The 20,462-nt window shown below is 48.9% G+C and overlaps 1 long non-coding RNA gene across 1 annotated transcript in view; it reads left to right on the plus strand.

The window, feature by feature from the left end:
• LOC144822529 (uncharacterized) overlaps nt 1-20,462 on the plus strand; it is a 146,788-nt gene that overhangs the window by 41,769 nt on the left and 84,557 nt on the right. The window contains exon 2 of the long non-coding RNA XR_013608636.1: nt 1,325-1,427. This is a non-coding gene — a long non-coding RNA (uncharacterized LOC144822529). The remainder of the gene's footprint in view (nt 1-1,324; nt 1,428-20,462) is intronic.

Genomic DNA, 20,462 nt, shown 5'->3' on the forward strand with positions numbered 1-20,462 from the left:
CGTTTGTGTGTCCTGTCAGCTCTAAAAATTGGAAAATTAGGGGGAAGGGCTGCTATTAGGTCCGGGTCAGAAGATTCATTGGCCCACGTTTCTGTGATAAAAGCTAAGTCTAATTCAAGACTGTCAATCAGCTCGGCCATCTCCAGGTTGTGTTTAACTAAGGAGCGGGTGTTCAATAACATTGCTCTAAACTGTTTACTAGGCTCTTGTTGTGTTTTTAATTTCACAGACAGTGACTGCGAGAAAACAAAGCCAATATCGCAATGAGTACACTTACTCGGCTCTAACAGGGGATCAATTCTGGAACAGCACGGGTGTTTGGACTCAGGTTTCCATCCCTATAGCTCCTCACGTGAGTAGGAAATAGAACCTAAAAGAAAAAAGGCAGGGGTTCTGGTCCTCAGCCCGGAACAGGCGCGGACGGGCGCAGACGGGCGCAGACGGGCTTACGCATAACCTTGCCCCAAATAGCGTGAAGTGCCAGGACGCTAGAGCGCTAACCATGCTACTGACTCCAGGGGGGCCTCCGATCATACGGCACAGGCCGCGTCAGACCAGGGCCGAGGAGCAGCCGGAAATAAGGTCACAGGTAGGCTTGTTCCCCCACAGTCCCGATTCGGACTCTGTGGAACTTTAAAATACAATGTGAATAACAGTTTTAAAAACGAGTGCAAATAATGCAGATCTAAAAGGCACCACACACCGCAACAGACATCGAGTAGGTTTTTGTGTCAGCCGCGCATGCGCTTAACCTTGCCCTAAATAGCGTCAAGTGCCAGGACGCTAGCGCGCTAACCGCGCTACTGACTATTATCGCTGCCACTTGTTGATATACTCCGAAGTTGGTTATTTACTGATGTGATTTTGGTCGTGATGTAATCATTTGGGCGAACTTCAACCGTCATGCTTTAGGCGTCGACTTTCAGCAAAAGCACACTAATGGCTTAAATCCATATCATTTTGGGATCACACTATGGTAACAGACATCACGTGTTTTTGATACTTCTATTGAAAGCGAGTTTCACAAAAGCGTTTTAATCATTGATGTTGTACAGAGTCGCTCACCCGCCACTCTCCATCAGGCACACCGTCTGTACTCAGTCAGTTGCTGGTGATTACAATTTGAATCATATGGAGGTTTCACATCTTTCTCACATTTTATGTTTTGAATTAGTTTGTTTTTTGATATTATTTTACACATGTATAACTTCTGACATTAGTTATGAGTTTGTTACCTCATTATAGTTTGATACAAAACGAGTGTACATAATTCATCCGGGTGGCTGGTAATTGTTATTTTCCTCATGTATATATCTCTTTTCAGATTTATTATCGCCTGACGAAGGGCTATACTGGCCCGAAATGCATTGGAATGGGATAAGAAACATTTGCTACTTTTGTTGATCAATATGATATGTAGTAATCAGGTGAGATGAAGAACATTGAATACACCATTAAACAATAAACAAATTCAAGAGAACTTCGATTGATGATTATTTGATTTAAATTCATGAACACTATTTACCCCTTGCTTGAGGGACACAGGCAGTGCTAAAGGGGATGAACCCCAATTGGGGAACGCTGCTTCTTTTACAGTCTGTTCACACTCAAGGATCAGAGGGTGATTCCCTTTATGCACGCTACAAATTGAGTACTATTCAACACCAGATTGGAATACAGGAGTGTGTGATCCTTTATATATGTTAATAGAGAGATTGCTCCTATTCAGGCGAACTACCTTGCTTATCCAGTGAGCTATTGAACATTCTATTCTCCATCTCCCTTATGTTCCTCAAACCTGGGGCATATATATTTACTATTCTTTTTTTTTATATCAACTTTATTGGGTATTTAAAACAGCAGGAGAAATTCAATGGTTGCAGCTCATAAATCAGCACATACAGCGGTTTAGAATCAATAAGTCGTATAGATCGGATCAGACCTCTCCAATTCATCCTTACATCCTATGACACATTGATATCAAAGCATAAAACAGGCAGTACATCACGAATCATGGTGGAATCATGTTGAACCATTTCTCCCATACTTTATGGAACAGTTCTGTAGCGCCTCGGACTTCGAACAGGCCTCCTCCTGGGTACCGCACCAGTCAACCCCCCTCCTTCACCCCTTCACAGTAGGTGGTGCGGCATGAGACCAATATCTCGCTATGTCCCTTTTGGCCACTGCTACCGCCGTCCCCAGCAGGCGCCTGCCCATCCTGGAGCCATCTAGACCATCAAAGACCCCCAGCAACATCTGCAGTGGTTCATGGGGAACTACCCAGCCCAGAGCCTGCGAGAGCTCACGCTCCACCCCCCTCCAGAACCCTGCCACTGCCGGGCACAGCCACACCATGTGGTAGAAATCCGTGGGGGCCGAAACGCATCTCGGGCAGTCCGGGGAGGGTCTCAGGTGGGCGCGAAAGAGGCGTTCTGGGGAGAGGTAGACCGCATGTAGGTAATAAATCTGCACCAGACGTAGCGTGGCAGATGTGGTGAGGATTCTGGGCGCCATAAGGGCATCTCTCCAGTTCGCCTCCTCCAGATGGCCCACCCAGTCCTCCCAGCGAGTGCGCAGTGTGTCTAGGGACGGTGGGCTATTGTTTACTAGGGAGAGGTAGATGCGGGACACTCCTCCCCTACCCAGGTTCCCCATCATCACCTGGGCTTCCAATGGACTGAATTCCGGGAGAGGGACCGGCAAGGGGAGATGTGCGTGGATGGCGTGGCGCAGCTGCAGATTTCTAAAGTGTTGGGCATGGGAAAGAGCATGGCACCGATGTAGGTCTGCGAAGGCCCGGATATGATCTCCAAACCAGACAACCAAGGACCGAGATGCCAATCAGATCCCATCGGCGGAATCCATTCAAGGCCGAAACCTCCCGGAGCTAGGTGCTGTGCCAGAGCGGTGTTTGCCTAGTGAGTTTACGGTTCCAACCTGTGTGGCGCAGAGCAGCCCGCCAAGCCAAGAGGACCGTTCTAGTAATTGGCGCTATGGTCTGCGGCACAGGGCTGCCATATAGGAACGCTTGGATCCGTGAGACGTCCGTAGCCTCCAGTTCCACCCGGTATGCTGGGTCGGACCAGCCGCCCGCATACCAGTCGTGGATGACGATTAGCTTGGTGGCAAGATAGTAGAGGTAGAGGTGGGTCACCCCCAATCCTCCATCATAGGGAGAGATGCGGGTGTGCGCCAGGGATATACGCGGGCGTCCACTCCCCCAGAGGAAGAGGGTCAGGAGTCCATCAAGTTCGCGGAACCAAGTGCGGGAAAGGGGGATAGAAGTGTTTTGTAGAGGAAGCGCGGGAGGACCATCATTTTAAAAAGGGGCGCTTCTCCCTAGGGGGTTGAGGGGAAGGGTTTGCCACTTTTTAAGATCAGCCTTCATTCGGACAACCAGGGGGACGATATTCAGCGCCCACTCAAGCTCCGGTAGAAGGGTCACTCATATCCCCAGGTATTTAACAGAGTGATGTCTTAGAGGGATGGTCGACTGCCAGTCATAGCATTCCCTGGAGGGGTGCAGTGGGACCAATGTGGATTTGGCTGCATTGAGCCGGAGTCCGGAGACTCTTTCGAAGGCCGCAATAGTCTGTAAGCTCCTGGGGCCCGAAGTCGCTGGGTGCGCTAGGTATAGGACCACGTCGTCAGCATAGAGGGCTATTTTATCTACGTGACTCTCGTTCCAGGCCCACCCTTGCACAAGGGAGTCCTGCCGAATAATCGTTGCCAGGGGCTCCATCGCTAGCGTGAAGAGGAGTGGTGAAAGGGGGCATCCCTGGCGCGTACTTCTACGGATCGGGAAGGCCTCAGAGAGCACCCCGTTAACCAGCACTCGGGCTCTCGGGTTGGCATATAGGACCCTGATGAGGCGGCGGAACAGGGGGCCAAAGCCCATCGCCTCCAGCACATCCTGCAAGTAATTCCAGTCCACCGTGTCGAAGGCCTTCTCAATCACCAGAAAGGAATCTTCCCTCCTGAGGCGGAAAGCCGGGAGGTCTCTCGCTATCACTTTCCCCTGGCACCTTTGAAGTAGCGTTTTTTAATCTGCTCACATTGTTTACATTGCTGCTTGACTAAGAAGCGCTTTTTTTAACATTGTGTATTGTGTTTGTACCGTGTGTGCTTGACTACAAATAGCACTTTTAAATTGCTCTCAGCGGGCCTGACAGCGCTTGACCACTAAGCGCTCAGACCAAGAGACCCCTCAGCGCTCTTGAGCGCTCTGTGACCTCCCCCTTCCCTGAACCGCCCTCGGTAGAGCTTCGGTATTGGCGGCCATATTGAGTGTGGGCCAGGCCAATCGCGCGCTCTAGCAGCGCCATAAAAAGGAACCTGGGACTTCTGCCCCAGCGATAATCACCAGAAAGGAATCTTCCCTCCTGAGGCGGAAAGCCGGGAGGTCTCTCGCTATCACTTTCCCCTGGCACCTTTGAAGTAGCGTTTTTTAATCTGCTCACATTGTTTACATTGCTGCTCGACTAAGAAGCGCTTTTTTTAACATTGTGTATTGTGTTTGTACCGTGTGTGCTTGACTACAAATAGCACTTTTAAATTGCTCTCAGCGGGCCTGACAGCGCTTGACCACTAAGCGCTCAGACCAAGAGACCCCTCAGCGCTCTTGAGCGCTCTGTGACCTCCCCCTTCCCTGAACCGCCCTCGGTAGAGCTTCAGTATTGGCGGCCATATTGAGTGTGGGCCAGGCCAATCGCGCGCTCTAGCAGCGCCATAAAAAGAATGGTCACGACTCCGCGCAGCGGACGCGTACTGCGGACGCGCCGGAGTCGTGCCAGAGTCATGCCCGTTTGCGCCCGTTCGTGACCTGTCGGGACTTAGGGCCCTGTCCCCTGGCACTTTCACCCCATGCCCCCCATTATACTCCCGCTCGATACTCCTTTCATTGAAAGGGAAACCCCCACCCCAATGTTGCCACTCTGTCAACGTCGATTCCGGCTGTCTCTCCTGCATACACTGTCCCTTTAGGATAACGGAGGCCACCATCAATACCACTCTTGGCACCAAAAATACAAAAGGAGAGGCTGTCCTAAATATGGCTTTGGTTAACTGCCGTTCTCTACCAAAGCATGCCACAGAAGTTGCTCTACTAATCGAAAATTCCCAGTTGGATATTCCTTTTTTTAACAGAAACGTGGCTTGGACTGTCATCTGGTCCCGATATCGTCCGTGCCTTACCATCTGGTTATTTGATCCAACATAAGGATCGAGGACAGAAGGTTGGTGGAGGGATTGCTATTGTGTACAGGGAACACCTAGCTTGTCGCCTGATCGATTGCCCTATCCCAGATTGTGAGAGTATACAATTCTCCATTGCACAATCCCCAGAAGTTTCTCTCTCGGGCTTTCTAATTTATCGCCCCCCCGGCTTGATAGGTCAATTTGCAGAAGGACTAATTGAAGCCACCCTGGATGCGGCCAGCAAGGTTTCCAATTTTATTGTGCTAGGAGACATGAACCTCCACTTTAATAACCCCCTGGATACTACTGCACAGGAATTAATTAAAGATCTAGCCATCTGTCATCTTAATCTGATCGTTCAGCTTCCCACCCACCTCAAAGGGAATCTCCTAGACCCTATTTTTTCCAATGTTCTACAATTGTCCGCAGATGATCCATACCGGATCCCTTGGTCTGACCATATGGTGATTCCCTTCTCATGGAAAATTACCAGACCCATCCAAAAAAAATCTTCCCACAAAATTTTAAATAGACGCTGGACAAAATTGGAATCCGATGATTGGATTGAATCGCTAAAGCAGAGCGAACCTCTGGCCAATCAAAACATTGAAAAGGCTAACGCAGATTTTAATCATTGGATTGAGCTGTCATTGGACAAAGTGCTCCCCAAAAAAGAAATTGCACACAAAAAAAGTTCCAATAAACAGCCCTGGTTCAATTCAGACCTCAGGCTACTCAAGCAGGAATGCAAAAAAGAAGAAAGGCTATGGCGAAAACATTTCGACAAAGAGAAGAAAATTATATATAGATCATCCATAAAAAAATATAAATCCGCCCTTAATACAGCTAAATCCATCTACTATGCTGAAAAAATTGAAATTTCTGCTAATGCCCCTAGAGAAATGTTCAGAATAGTAAAGACACTGATAAAAGCCCCCGACCCACCTTCCCCCGAACTCTCTCCAGAGGAATCGGGTGTGCGCTGCAATGAACTTGCAAGTTTTTTTTCTACAAAAATTAAAAACATTCTTCTCTCTCTCCCCCCCCTTCCTGTAACTGAACCAAACCAGCTGCTGATGGATGCTTCAAACGTCACCTCACCCCGCCTGGCATCTTTCCTCCCGCTTAATAGCGAGCTCTTTCCCGCTCTTTTCAATTCCATAAAAAGTGGTTCTCCTCTTGATCCTGCACCTATGGCTATCCTAAAACTCGCCTCACCCTATGTAAACAATTATATCATTAATCTTGTAAATGCCTCACTGGAATCTGGTGTGGTACCACAAGATTGGAAACTGGCCATGGTAAAGGCCTTGCTAAAAAAAAAAAACCTTAATCCCGACGATTTTTCAAACTATCGCCCAATCTCCCTCCTTCCCGGTATCAGTAAGCTTACCGAAAAATGGGTAAATAAACAACTAGCATCATACCTGGAGACCTATGACTTGCTACACCCTACCCAAACGGGATTCCGAAAGGGACAAGGGACCGAGACAGCCTTGTTAAGAGTGGTCGAGGATTCCAGGAGGATTTTGGACGCAGGTGGCAGCGCGGCCATCATCCTCCTGGACCTCAGTGCCGCTTTTGACACGGTTAATCACCGTGTCCTTCTGGCTCGCCTCGAGAGGATTGGAGTCATGGGCAAGGCCCTTGAATGGCTTCGGTCCTTTCTTAGTGACAGAATCTTCAGGGTCTTCTCAGATACCAACTGCTCCCTCCCCGTGCCATTACAGTGTGGGGTACCACAGGGATCTTCCCTTAGCCCCACACTGTTTAACATATATATGGCACCTTTAGCGGAGGTTGTAGCCCCTTTTGGAATCCAGCTGATAAGCTATGCTGATGATACTCAGTTAGTGGTCTCTCTAAATCGGGTGGACCACCCCCCAAACAATCTACGTAGCTGCCTGGAGGCGGTGGCGAAATGGATGGATGCATCCCACCTGAAATTAAATGGGGGAAAAACTGAGCTAATGCTGCTGGGAAGGAAAGCCACTTTTAACAATACCATCTTGTGGCCTCCCTGTATGGGTCTCGGGCCCACTCCAAAATCTGAAATAAAAACCCTTGGCTTCTGGCTTGACACGGAACTGTCTCTCAAAATACAGGCAAGAAAGACTGTAGCCACTTGCTTTGGCTTAACTAAAACAATTCGGAAAATCCTCCCTCAGCTACCAGAAGCTGCAAAAAAAACCATAGTCCAGTCGCTTATTTTATCAAGGCTGGACTATGGGAATGCACTCTATCTGGGCGCCCCCATTTCAGTTATACGACAACTTCAGATCGCCCAGAATTCCGCAGCAAGACTACTTACCGGAACCAGTCACCGCATATCAGCTGCACCATCACTCAGGACTTTGCACTGGCTCCCCATAAAGGAGCGGGTGCATTTTAAATCTCTCTGTCTGGTCCACAAAACTTTTTATGGGAATGGCCCTCCCATCTTAAAAGACATGGTCATACCATACAGACCATCTAGGGATCTCCGTTCAAAACAGCAAAACCTCCTCACAATCCCCAGGACTTACAGAGCTCGAACAGGGGACCGCCTGTTCTCGCGTAATGCAGCTAGATTGTGGAATGCCCTCCCTCTTCCACTTCGCTTAGAGCCCAGTTTGACTGTCTTTCGGAAAAAGATAAAAACTATTCTGTTTCCCAACACATAATTACATTCGCCCAGTCTACGTCAGATCTTTATTTCTCTCTCTCTCTTTCTGGTTAACTATCAAGCGCTGGGATGCTCTCGAGTAGCCATGCGCTATAGAAGAACCTTTTCAATTCAATTCAATTCAAAGTCGAGGAAGAGGAGGGCCAAATAAGGGGATAGGCGGGCATGGTGGGCCAGGGCCAAGTATAGGCGCCGAATGCAATGGCGAGTGCCCCTGGCCGGCATGAATCCGCATTGGTCCGGGTGAACCAGATCCTGCAGGAGAGGCTTAAGCCTCTGGGCCAGTATGGTGGCATAGAGGTTGATCTCAGTGTTAATAAGCAAGATTGGGTGGTATTCCGCAAAGCTCATGGAGGGCGGTTGGGTCTTGGGGATGACCACAATCGTGGCCAGTTCGGATTCGGGGGGGAAGGAGCTGGTTTCAGCCACGTGGCGGAAGAGAGCCAGTAGCCGGGGAGCCAGGATATCCCGGAAGGCAGCATAGTATTCTTGCGGGAACCCGTCGGGGCCAGGAGTCTTACCGGGGTGCAGGAGGGGGATGGCCTCCAGCACTTCGTCCAGGGTGAAGGGGCGGTCCAGGGCCTCCGCGGAGTCCCGCGGCAGAGAGGGGAGTCGGGCACGCATCTCGTCCAGCAGGGCGGTCAGGGAGTCTTCTGCCGGTCGTGCCGCGTAAAGATTCGTGTAGAAGTGTGCAAAGGTTTCGGCAATGGCCGCGGAGGTCGCATGGAGGGTGCCATCGTGTGCCCGGACCTCTGGAATAATACGATGGACTTTGGGATACGAGACTAGGTTGTGAAGAAGTTTGCCATTTTTGTCCCCCCATCCATACACCCGCGCCACCGATGATCTCCACAGCATCTGGGCTGAGTCCAGCGAAATCTGGCGGATTTCTTCTTGAACCAATGCCAAATACCGAGTGGGGTCCGCATGCCCAGTAAGTGTTTGCTCTGCCTCTAACCATGCAGCTCGGGACTCCAGCTCCGCGAGTCGGGCCAGTTGATCCGCACGTTTGGCATGTATCAGCCCCCGTGCCACCCCGCGAATCACAGCCTTGCCAGCCTCCCACAGGGTCCCCGGCGATCAGACCAAGCCCTCGTTGACAGAAAAATAGTGGCCCAGCTCCTGCTCCAGCGAGTCCACCAGTGTGGGGTCCTGTAGGAATCAGGCGTTGAGACGCCACACCGGTCTCGGGCCCAACGTGGAGGAACCAAGTCGGAGAGAGAGGGGGGAGTGGTCAGGCAGTCCCGGAGGTAGAATAGCCACTCCAGAGACCAACTGACAGTTAGTGGCCGGAAGCAGAAGAAGGTCGATACGGGAGTGGGTGTGGTGGGAGGCCAATGTGTGGGTATATTGCATCTTGCAGGGGTTCCAAACTCACCATGTATCACAGAGCCCCAGAGTGGAAGCCCATCCTGACAAAGCAGCAGCCGAGGCAATCCGGGCCGCGGACGGAGTTCCGGTTGTGTCTCGATGAGGCTGCATAACGGCATTAAAGTCACCTCCGACCACCGTGAGGCCCCGTGGGAGGGAGGAAAGGACCCATGTGAGGCAGCGAAGTGTCGGAGGCAGGAGGGCGGGCGGGATGTAGAGAGTCAGGATGTTTAGAGGACATCCCTCCAGCGTGCCCAAGATCACCACGTAGCATCCTTGTGGGTCAGTCTCGGCCCTGGTGAGGGTGAAAGGAAGGCCTCTTCTAAGCAGAATTACTACCCCTCGGGACCCACGTGTAAACCCAGAGTGCCAAACCATCGCAAAACTATAGCGGGCCAGGAAGTTGCATTGTATGCCTAAGAGATGGGTCTCCTGGAGAAAAAGGACATCTGCCGCATGACGGTGGGCAGCCCGGAGGATGGCCGTGCATTTGATACGGTCCAAGAGACCATTAACGTTCCAGGAAAGAATGTGAAGGGGTTTAGTCAGTGTGTATGCCATCGGGGAGAGGAAGATGTGGGGGGGCGGAGGATCGCCGGGGAGGACTCCCAGGGAGAGAGGACCAGCAGTGCCACGCGGAGTTAGCGGGAAACGAACAGGGGCAACCAGTGGCCTAGAAGCATCAGGGGCCCAAGGGGAAGGTAAGGGAAGGGGGAGGGCAGCTGCCCGCGGCTGCCTCCCATGGCGGCCCTCAGGCGGCCAAAAAGAACAAAACATTGGATCATGGGAACTGGGAGTCAGGCGTGAGCCCGTCACTGCATTACGTGCAGAAGGAGAGCTACAACCATCCACTCGTAAGTGGCATCAACACTAGGCGAGGAGCGGCTGAACAGAGCAAAGGCAAAGATTTACTATTCTTAACTTCTCATCTACATACCTTGAAAATATGTATATCATCAACGTGAATACATGTGGATTTAAGAATAGTAAATCTATACTCGCCAACAAATATTTAACATCACAATATTGTGGTAGTTTATATTTTTGTCATATTATTTTGCCAGGTCGATGTTAAAATTGTAATATTCTTGTAAACAAACCTTTCCAGATCGCACCATACCTCCACACACTCCTCCCACACCAGCAACTAACCCCTCCCACACCAGCACCTCCCCTCTCTCTCCCCGCAAACACAGCCTTGCCGTAGCAGCACTCCTCCCACACCAGCACCTCCCCCCGCCCACACCAGCACCTCCCCTCTCTCTCCCCGCAAACACAGCCTTCCTTTCATTTCTCCTCCCCCTCCCCAGCCAGCTTCCCCCAGGCCGTGTTCCCTCAGATATGCTATTGCATATCGTTTGCTACCTCTTGTATTTTGTTGCTCTTGATACTTGCACAACTGTCACTATTGTCTCATGTAACGTAACGTTTGCTTTTGTAACATGCTCACTTGTAATTTTGGCTTCATGTATCTAAAAACGCCTCCCTCGTGCTCCTTTCTCCCTCTCTCCCGCTGCCTAGTCCTCCCACCCCCACCCTCACCAGCGCGCGCTCCACTCGCATCTTCCTGCTGCTCCCCCGCCCACCCCCTCCACTCCCCCAACCAGCAATGCCGAGAAGCTTGTTTCCTCTAAGAACATATCGTTTGCTACCTCCAGGCCGTGTTCCCTCAGATATGCTATTGCATATCGTTTGCTACCTCTTGTATTTTGTTGCTCTTGATACTTGCACAACTGTCACTATTGTCTCATATAACGTAACGTTTGCTTTTGTAACATGCTCACTTGTAATTTTGGCTTCATGTATCTAAAAACGCCTCCCTCGCGCTCCTTTCTCCCTCTCTCCCGCTGCCTAGTCCTCCCACCCCCTCCCTCTCCAGCGCGCGCTCCACTCGCATCTGCCTGCTGCTCCCCCGCCCACCCCCCCCACTCCCCCAACCAGCAATTCACACACAGCAACGCCACTCACACACGCAATGCAACTCATCCACGCAACCCCACTCATCGACGCAACCCCACTCATCCACGCAACGCCACTCACACACGCAACGCCACTCACTCACGCAAAGCCACTCACACACGCAACGCCACTCACACACGCAACGCCACTCACACACGCAACGCCACTCACACACGCAACGCCACTCACACACGCAACGCCACTCACACATGCAACGCCACTCACACGCAACGCCACTCACACACGCAACGCCACTCACACACGCAACGCCACTCACACACACAACGCCACTCACACACGCAACGCCACTCACACACGCAATGCCACTCACACACGCAACGCCACTCACACACGCAACGCCACTCACACACGCAACACCACTCACACACGCAACGCCACTCACACACGCAACGCCACTCACACACGCAACTCATCCACGCAACCCCACTCATCGACGCAACCCCACTCATCGACGCAACGCCACTCACACGCAACGCCACTCACCCATGCAACCCCACTCACCCACGCAACGCCACTCACACACGCAACGCCACTCACACACGCAACGCCACTCACACACGCAACGCCACTCACACACGCAACGCCACTCACACACGCAACGCCACTCACACACAACGCCACTCACATGCAACGCCACTCACACACGCAATGCCACTCACGCACGCAACGCCACTCACACACGCAACGCCACTCACACACGCAACGCCACTCACACACGCAACTCATCCACGCAACCCCACTCATCCACGCAACCCCACTCATCGACGCAACGCCACTCACACACGCAACGCCACTCACACACGCAACGCCACTCACACACGCAACGCCACTCACACATGCAACGCCACTCACACATGCAACGCCACTCACACATGCAACGCCACTCACACACGCAACGCCACTCACACACGCAACGCCACTCACACACGCAACGCCACTCACACACGCTACGCCACTCATCATATTGTGCTGCAAAACTAAATACTTATAAGGTCCCACAAGCGAGACCTATTGGCAATGCCAATGCTTGTTTTTAAATGTTGGGCGGGGCCTGGACCAGAACTGAGTAGTTGCATATTACCAGCGCTCCTTTAACCCTGACAAACCAGGTCAATCCGCTGCATCCTCAAGCCTCTGAAAAACAAAGCCGCTCTGAAGACACAGTGAAGTATCAGCAGCACCCTGGTGGGGTGGACACATGCAGAAAAAAATTAAAAGTGAATTGAGCACTATTAAAGTCAACTTTAAAGCTTGTTTCAGTGAACTCAGACGTGACCCGAATTCCAGAATGGATGATCTAGCAAAGGCTGTGGGTGACCCCTCGGTGGCGCAGCATCATATATAGGGGACTCATTCAAACTTTCCAAGAACAAACGTGGGACCAAAACAACTTAAGCAGGAAGATCGTATACTGAAAGTAATAGAAGATGGATGGAGTAGGGCTTTGACACTGACAAAACTGTGACTGTAGTATAAGCTCCAATTACTGGGCATACATTCTACAAAAGCAAAGATGCTGATATGTCAGAGGCCTTCATTATTATAGGGGGATATTTGAAACTTGGACTACACTAGGTTAAGGATAAGTCAAGTATAACAAAAACATTTGCAGAAACAATTACACAGAAATGTCAAAATAGGCTTGGCTCAGTGGGTCTGGTATGTGTTTGGAATACAGAAACTACACCAGATTTTACTTGCTGACCCGGGAATAGGAAGCACCAACAAAGGGCATATCCGCCTCTCTGATCATGACCCAGTGAGTCTGGAAGTGTTAGCATGCACAGGCTCACTAAAATATAGATGTTGGAAACTAAATGATGGCAGGATTAGTGAAGAAATCGAATATGTTATCAGAAAATTCCTGGTTGACAACAATTAGAAAGGGGTAACCCAAGAACCATTATTGGATGCTCCCAAAGCTAACCTTCGAGGAAATGTAGCATCTAATTCCTCCAAATGAAATAAACGTTTAAATTGCGATTAGGGAACAGCTGAAATTTCGGTTAAGAGAACTGGAAGACAATCATAAAAGATTCTGCTCCAAGAGGTGGAGGAAGCTAGTTCCACACAGAGCTCAGATCAAAGCAATTGATCAAGAAAAGGCATAATATTCTCTTCCTAGTCATTGACAGTGATTATATTGTCAGGAGCATATAGAGAGGCGTCAATTGGTATGTAATCTCACAGTAAAAGTATTAAAAGATTAATACAATTAGGGTTCAGGATGGGGTCTTTCTGCACCTTCTATAGCACCCTGTAACTAGCAGAAAACATGCAACAGGAAAAGAAACCATGTATCAAATAAACTTAAATATTCAGATATTAACACCATGAAAGGATATTAACACCATGAAAGGATGCATTCTTAGATCTCCCAATTAGAGTTGCAAAAATTGCTAGCATGAGAAGTAAGGTGACGCCAGGGAAAGCCCCGGGTCCTGAAAGATGTCCTGAGAGAAGCCCAAGTTTTTGTAACTCCAAACTAGAAACAGACCCTTCTTGTTTCAGTTCAAACCAGCTAATATTTTGCTTGTTACCAACACAAAGATCTTCAGGAGCATCATACCAGACAATATATACAGTACTCCAAAAACAGTGCTCTTCCTCTCTTGAGATGCCAAGAAGGAATTTGATCAACACAATGGCCACCTCCTAGGCAAGATACTTGATGCCATAGACATTAGCTCTAGATTCAAAAGCTGGATCGATGGGGTGTACCAGGCGCCCACAGCTAGACTAAGAGTCAATGGAGGACCATTGCCGACCGTGCATGCAGGAATGTCCGCTCTCAACCTTGCTATTTGCCCTCACTATTGCACCATTTGCAGAACATATGTGTGGCAATCAGGGAATACAGATTGGTAGTTTATTAAATGATCCTTGATTACAGTTATCATTCTTCTAACATTGTCTTACCCAGCGTGTTGAATAACCCCTCTGCTGGAGAAGCTAGAGATTTTGGGAAAGCATCAGTATTCAAAGTTAATTTACAGAACTCACGGATGCTTCATCTATTAGGGAGCACCGATCTAGATTGAGACCTTCAGACACATTTCACATTTCAGTGGATATAGGACATGGATAACCTGCTTAGGTGTCCAGATTTCTTCAATATAGCGCTTGTAAAAGGGCAACTACAGGCTGCTATTGTAACAGATCGAAATGGACCGACAATCCTAGGATGGTGGCGGGGGTGAGGTTGTTTCCTGGCTGAGAAGTCATCAAGATGGAGTTACTACAAAAACTATTATTCTTGTTTCAGGGTTTACCATTAAAAGTTTTGAAAGCTGAGAATAAAAAATTCAGATTGCAAAATAAACCAAGATAAGCAAAATCACTCCTCTCCAAAACTCCAGGAAAGGGAGGCCTAGACATTTCCATGTAAAGTAACATCAAGCAATGCAAATGTCATATATTATTCAAAGGTGGTAACTTAAAACTGAAAAACACTGGTGCTACATAGACCAGTGTATATTCGGGATACAAATAGGGGAAATTCCAAAGTTGAAACAGATGATTTGAAGTTGAGACTCCTACATGGCCCTGGTTAAGAGGGCTACTTTGCTAGTGTGTGACATGATTGCAGAGGAACAGGGCTTACAACATTTACATTAGTGATTTTTTCCCTGTAGTTAATAACCCTGACTTCACACCAGCTATGAATGGTAGTAATTTTGCTGAATCACAATGAAAGACTGAAACAGATTAAGAGTTAGATCTGTTTGGTAGGTCAGTTATCAAATCCTTGGAGAATCTAAAAAAAAATCAGATATCAAAACTGTAGGATCAGCTTTCATGGTTACCCCCAATTTTTGCTGGTGTCATTCTGTTTTCTGACTAGTCTGACTGAGATCCTGCTAATCGGGACCTCAGTCACTGTGCTCTCTCCCTAAATTGAGCTATGGTAAGTACTTTGGTACCTTCCTAATTTGCTACTGGTGTACCCTTCTAAGTCCCTAGTATATGGTACTATGGTACCCAGGGCATAGGTACACCAGGGATCTCCCACGGACTGTAGCATTTATTATGCCACCCATGAGTGACCACTTAAACTGTGACTACAGGCCTGCCATTGCAGCCTGTGTGAGCTGGTGCCAGCACCACTCGCAACAGATGTTTCCTTATATCTGAGGTCACTGCACTTAAAACATATGTCACCCCTAAAGCACGCCTTTCAATCCTGAAGGTAGGGTGCTTGGTTATAAGTGTGAGGGTACCCTGTAAGAGCAGGACAACCTATACAAACACAGAAGTTGATGCTCCAGCCTTTGTAAGTGTGGTCAGCCATTTTATACACATAGTGGATATCAAGTCAATTACGAGATGTCGAACTATACATTGGCTGCACCAGTCATGTTTGGTACCAAACATGTTGGAATCCTACCCCAACACAGATTCTAGTGTTGGGTGTAGGATCCCATGTACTGGGGGGCTCCGCTAAGGAGCCCTCCTGTATTCCTGGTACCAGCCTTTTCAGGGTCTAAGAGCAGGCTAGTGCTGCTGCCAACCACAGACACGATTCTGCCCTCCTGCTGCTGAGCCAGGCTCGAGCAGGGGAAGGAAGAACAATAGGTTTCCTGTCACAGGGAGGTGTGGTCATCTCCCAGACAGGACGTAGTGTATTGGGCTGGGAAGGGGGCGCTTGCCAGAACCACAGACTGCTTTGAAAGGCACCCAAGGTGCTTTCCTTGCATACTCCAGTTGAAACCAGCTCTGGGAGCCATTGCCTCCCGCTCTGGCATGAAACTGTACAAAGGACATAGGAATATCCTCCCTTCTGTCCAGCCCCTCCTCTGGGAGGAATCCCTGAATCGTCCCAACCGTTTCCCTAGGGTACTTAAGGGCTTACCTGTGGGTTGCTCTTCAGACACTTCTACTTCAACTGTCTGGGCACTTTGGACTTTGTTGGACTTCGCTTTTGTAACCGAGACTGCATCTGAAAGACTCCTGCTGAACCTGGTCTCATTGTCCTGCCAGTCTAATGCATGGTCTGTGCCTGTGCTCTATCCAGGTTCTTCTCCAGGCTTGTGGGCATCAAAGACACCCGAAGGAATCTCCCTTTGAGTGAAGGAGTCACTCCCCTGCATCTGCAAGCACCCCAACTAAGCTGACCAGTCGGCTGCTCTTGACGTCCTTTGGACTTCGCAAGGCCCAGCAACACAGGTGATGGTTCTGCAACTACCTCCAGGCCTGCACCCTCTTCTCACCCAGTTTGAGGCCAGTATTCCTCATTGGAACCGCTGGAACAGCACCCCTGTTTACCGCTTTGACTTGCCGTTGCCAAGGCTTGCTGACTCTTTTCTCTAGAGATCTTCAGACTCCAAGAAGCTCCAGCTTCCAGCGTCTCTTGCCACCAAGATCTTTGTCCTCACCACATCCTCTACACTATGGGCCTGCATCATTGGTGACCTGCTACTCCTGTGCCTTTGGCCTCTGGGGTCCTCTTGAGGGTCTTCTTTCGGTCCAGTGGGCTCCCATGCTTGCTCGGGACCTGCTCTGACAATCTTGCACTTGGGGAGTCTCTTGGACCTTGCTGGTCCCAACACTGCACCTTTTTCTCTTACCTCATCTGTTGCTACTGCCGCCGAACACCAACTACCTGTTTCTCACCTTCAGACGTAGGACAGCTCGAGACCATCTCCTGGTCTTCCACATCATCGCCTGGTCCTCACAGCTGCAGCAACAAGGTCACCATCAACCCTCCCGCATCTTCTGACATCAGAGGTCATTGGTCTTCCGTGCCTCCTGGTCACCCCCAAGTAGCATAGACTCTGTCCCCTCTGCTTGCAGCTACTCCTCTTCAAGAATCCACCCTTGGGTTCTACCGGACTCTTTCACCTTCTTTGCCACTTCACTCAAGTCCTTCACAATGGTCCACGGCGGTTTCCAACATCACTTTGCACCTTTGCATTTGGGTTCCCTGGTGCTTGGGGTATCCATGGATGGTGAGACTCTCCAACCTTGCATCTTCCCCGAGATTTTTTCAGGGTCCGCTGGGAAGGGTCCTTCTTCTGCCAATCTGCAACCGCAACTTCCCCATTGACTTGCATTAAGTGTTTCTACTCTGCAAACTGTCTCTGTGGGGTTCCTGGGTACTTACCTTGGGTGGTTCCTTGGGTCCCCAGCTCTTCTAACTCTTCTGGGTCCAGTCTTGACTTAGGTTGCAGTTCGCATTCCACTTTATTAATATATGGTTTGGTCTCCCCCTGGAGACCATTGTGGATTTGTGCTAACTTACCTGTTCTCCTTTTGAAATATTGTGTGTATTGTGTTTATATCTCTGGGTAGGAGATGTACCAACGTGTTAGTGAGTGTGTGTAATAAATATTTCTATTTTTATCTTTTTCGTTTAACCTACACTATATGATTAGTACTGGTAAAACAAGGAGCTTCGTTCACACTCCTGGACTAAGCCTGAAGGCTGCTCTCACAGCTACCACTTAGAGAGCTTTGTAAGGTTGTCTAAGACCACTAAACTCACCATAAGGGCTGTCTAGATTAGTGCAGGGTGCTCCACTTAAATAAGTGTGCACCATATACTAAGCCAGCCTCCTACAACAACTATAATGACACTGGGTGCAAAATCCATCCATAAGACCCTATGTGGCTAGGTCCTTGAGTAGAGAAATGGCTGGTTACTAAAGTGAGATAAGAAAACAATTCCAAGATCTATATATTTTTCAGCTGTCAAAATAAAGTAAAGCAGCCTCCAGGGGAAAGAACATGGGACACCAAAATTGGGAGACAGCTCAATGGGAAAATATTCAAGGATATTTACACCCAAGCAAGTATTTGGGGTAAAAGTTGTTAATGGAAAGAGGCACTGACAACATTGGCACTGAATTGATATTACACCCATGAAGAAGCTACCTGCTACAGACAAACGCTTTTCAGAGAAATGTTAGAGGGGATGATATGATGATATGATATGATATGATATGATGAAATTATTTATTAAGCGCATGTTCATCAGCGGTTTCTTAGCGCTAATCGGGAGTGCGTGGTTAGGTGTAGCGAGAAGTTGTTAATTGAAAGCCTGGGAGAAGAGCCACATCTTGAGAGATTTCCTAAACAGAGGATACGAGGGATGCAGTGTGATAGAGACATTTGTGCATGCTGTGTGGCAATGCGCTAAACTTCAGATCTACCAGGTGAAGCACTGGAAGCTATGGATGAAATGTTTCAAACCTCCATTAAGAGATTCCAATCTTACATTGTGTTAGGTTTGCCACAAATATCTCCACTTCAGTCGCTGAGACGTAGGTAAGTGTCCTTAGCATTGTGCGCATCATTATGGGGAGAGATGATAGCTCTAGGTATCAGAGGCTGGCAATGGTATATATGGGTTGTCAAGAGCATAGAAAAGCTTGCGATGTCCTTGAAGCGGAAACTGGAGGCTTTCAAATCAGATTGGTTGGTATTTAGGCAAAATATCATGAAAAAAATATTGTGTGGACTAAATATCATGCCAGGAATATCGAGAACAAAAATATAGTGAATGAAGGTTTCAAGTTGTAAGGAAAGAGCAAAGTTTTGCTATATATATATATGTGTGTGTGTGTGTATATATATATATATATATATATATATATATATATATATTCAACTCCTCCTCACTTCAGATTGTCACTGCCGCCTTCCAGAACAGCGGGTGTCTCGCCCACAAAAGGACCTCCGAAGTCAGGTCCTTACCACACTGCACCTCTCAAGTAGTTACCCACAAGATTGACGAACAAGCCTGCTGGTCAGGCGAAACGCGTCCGAGGGCTGACTAAAAATAAATTTCTTTGGCCAGCACACAGTCTCGTCAATCTTGTGGGTAACTACTTGAGAGGTGCTATATATATATATATATATATATATCCAACTCCAAAGTTTGGCGCGAAGCATAAGTGGCCGCTTGCAGCGGCGGGCCAGGACGGGAGCGCCACTCCCTACGAATTCACAGCACACGTTCTGCAGTCTTACAAGAACGACGTCCAGGCCAGCTTATTTTTCAAAAAACCGGTGTTTTATTCACAGCCCACTCGCAGAGTGGGCTGTGAATAAAACACCGGTTTTTTGAAAAATAAGCTGGCCTGGACGTCGTTCTTGTAAGACTGCAGAACGTGTGCTGTGAATATATATATATATATATATATATATATATATATATATATATATATATATATATGAACACACCCTCCTCCTCTCGAAGAAGCAGAGGCCACAACGGGGGACGGTCTGGAAGCAACTTTATTAAAATATCATGGCGAATGCATTTCGGCATAAAATGCCTTCCTCAGCGCCCAAGACTACAGGAGGCTTCCTTCAAAATACCAGCACAGTCCTGCAGCCTTTAGTAATCCAGTGATTTAGGCTCCGCCCTACACGATGTTCTCACACCTGCTGCAGTTTCCGATGTGGTCGTGGACTGCAACACCCAGAATGCAGTGTTCTGCTGCCAGGTAAGTGCTGTGTTGAAGAGCTGAAACAGCAATTAATCGGACGGTTCGCAGGGCTGGAATGTTGTCAGATGCCCAATCTTCCTGCTTGTGATACTGCTACAAAGCGCTTCCTTATGTCCCCACACCGCTTCAGCCTCAAAGCGCAGGAACATCCTTGGCGGGGGCAGCCACAGCAACGCGTGACGCCCAGGGTGAAGCAGAGTCTCCTCACCACCGCCCTTTATGTCCGCAAACCTCGAGGCGGGCCACGGCCAATCCAATACCTTGGAGACACCACAAATTGCCGAAGCAACAGCCAGCAAATGTCCGGGCCAACTTGTGAAGCGGGGGCCTCCAAACTGCGCTACTGGCCAGCGCAGAAAATATGAACACACCCTCCTCCTCTCGAAGAAGCAGAGGCCACAACGGGGGACGGTCTGGAAGCAACTTTATTAAAATATCATGGCGAATGCATTTCGGCATAAAATGCCTTCCTCAGCGCCCAAGACTACAGGAGGCTTCCTTCAAAATACCAGCACAGTCCTGCAGCCTTTAGTAATCCAGTGATTTAGGCTCCGCCCTACACGATGTTCTCACACCTGCTGCAGTTTCCGATGTGGTCGTGGACTGCAACACCCAGAATGCAGTGTTCTGCTGCCAGGTAAGTGCTGTGTTGAAGAGCTGAAACAGCAATTAATCGGACGGTTCGCAGGGCTGGAATGTTGTCAGATGCCCAATCTTCCTGCTTGTGATACTGCTACAAAGCGCTTCCTTATGTCCCCACACCGCTTCAGCCTCAAAGCGCAGGAACATCCTTG

Source organism: Lissotriton helveticus, chromosome 3_1 (assembly GCF_964261635.1).
Source record: "Lissotriton helveticus chromosome 3_1, aLisHel1.1, whole genome shotgun sequence".
NCBI lineage: Eukaryota > Metazoa > Chordata > Amphibia > Caudata > Salamandridae > Lissotriton > Lissotriton helveticus.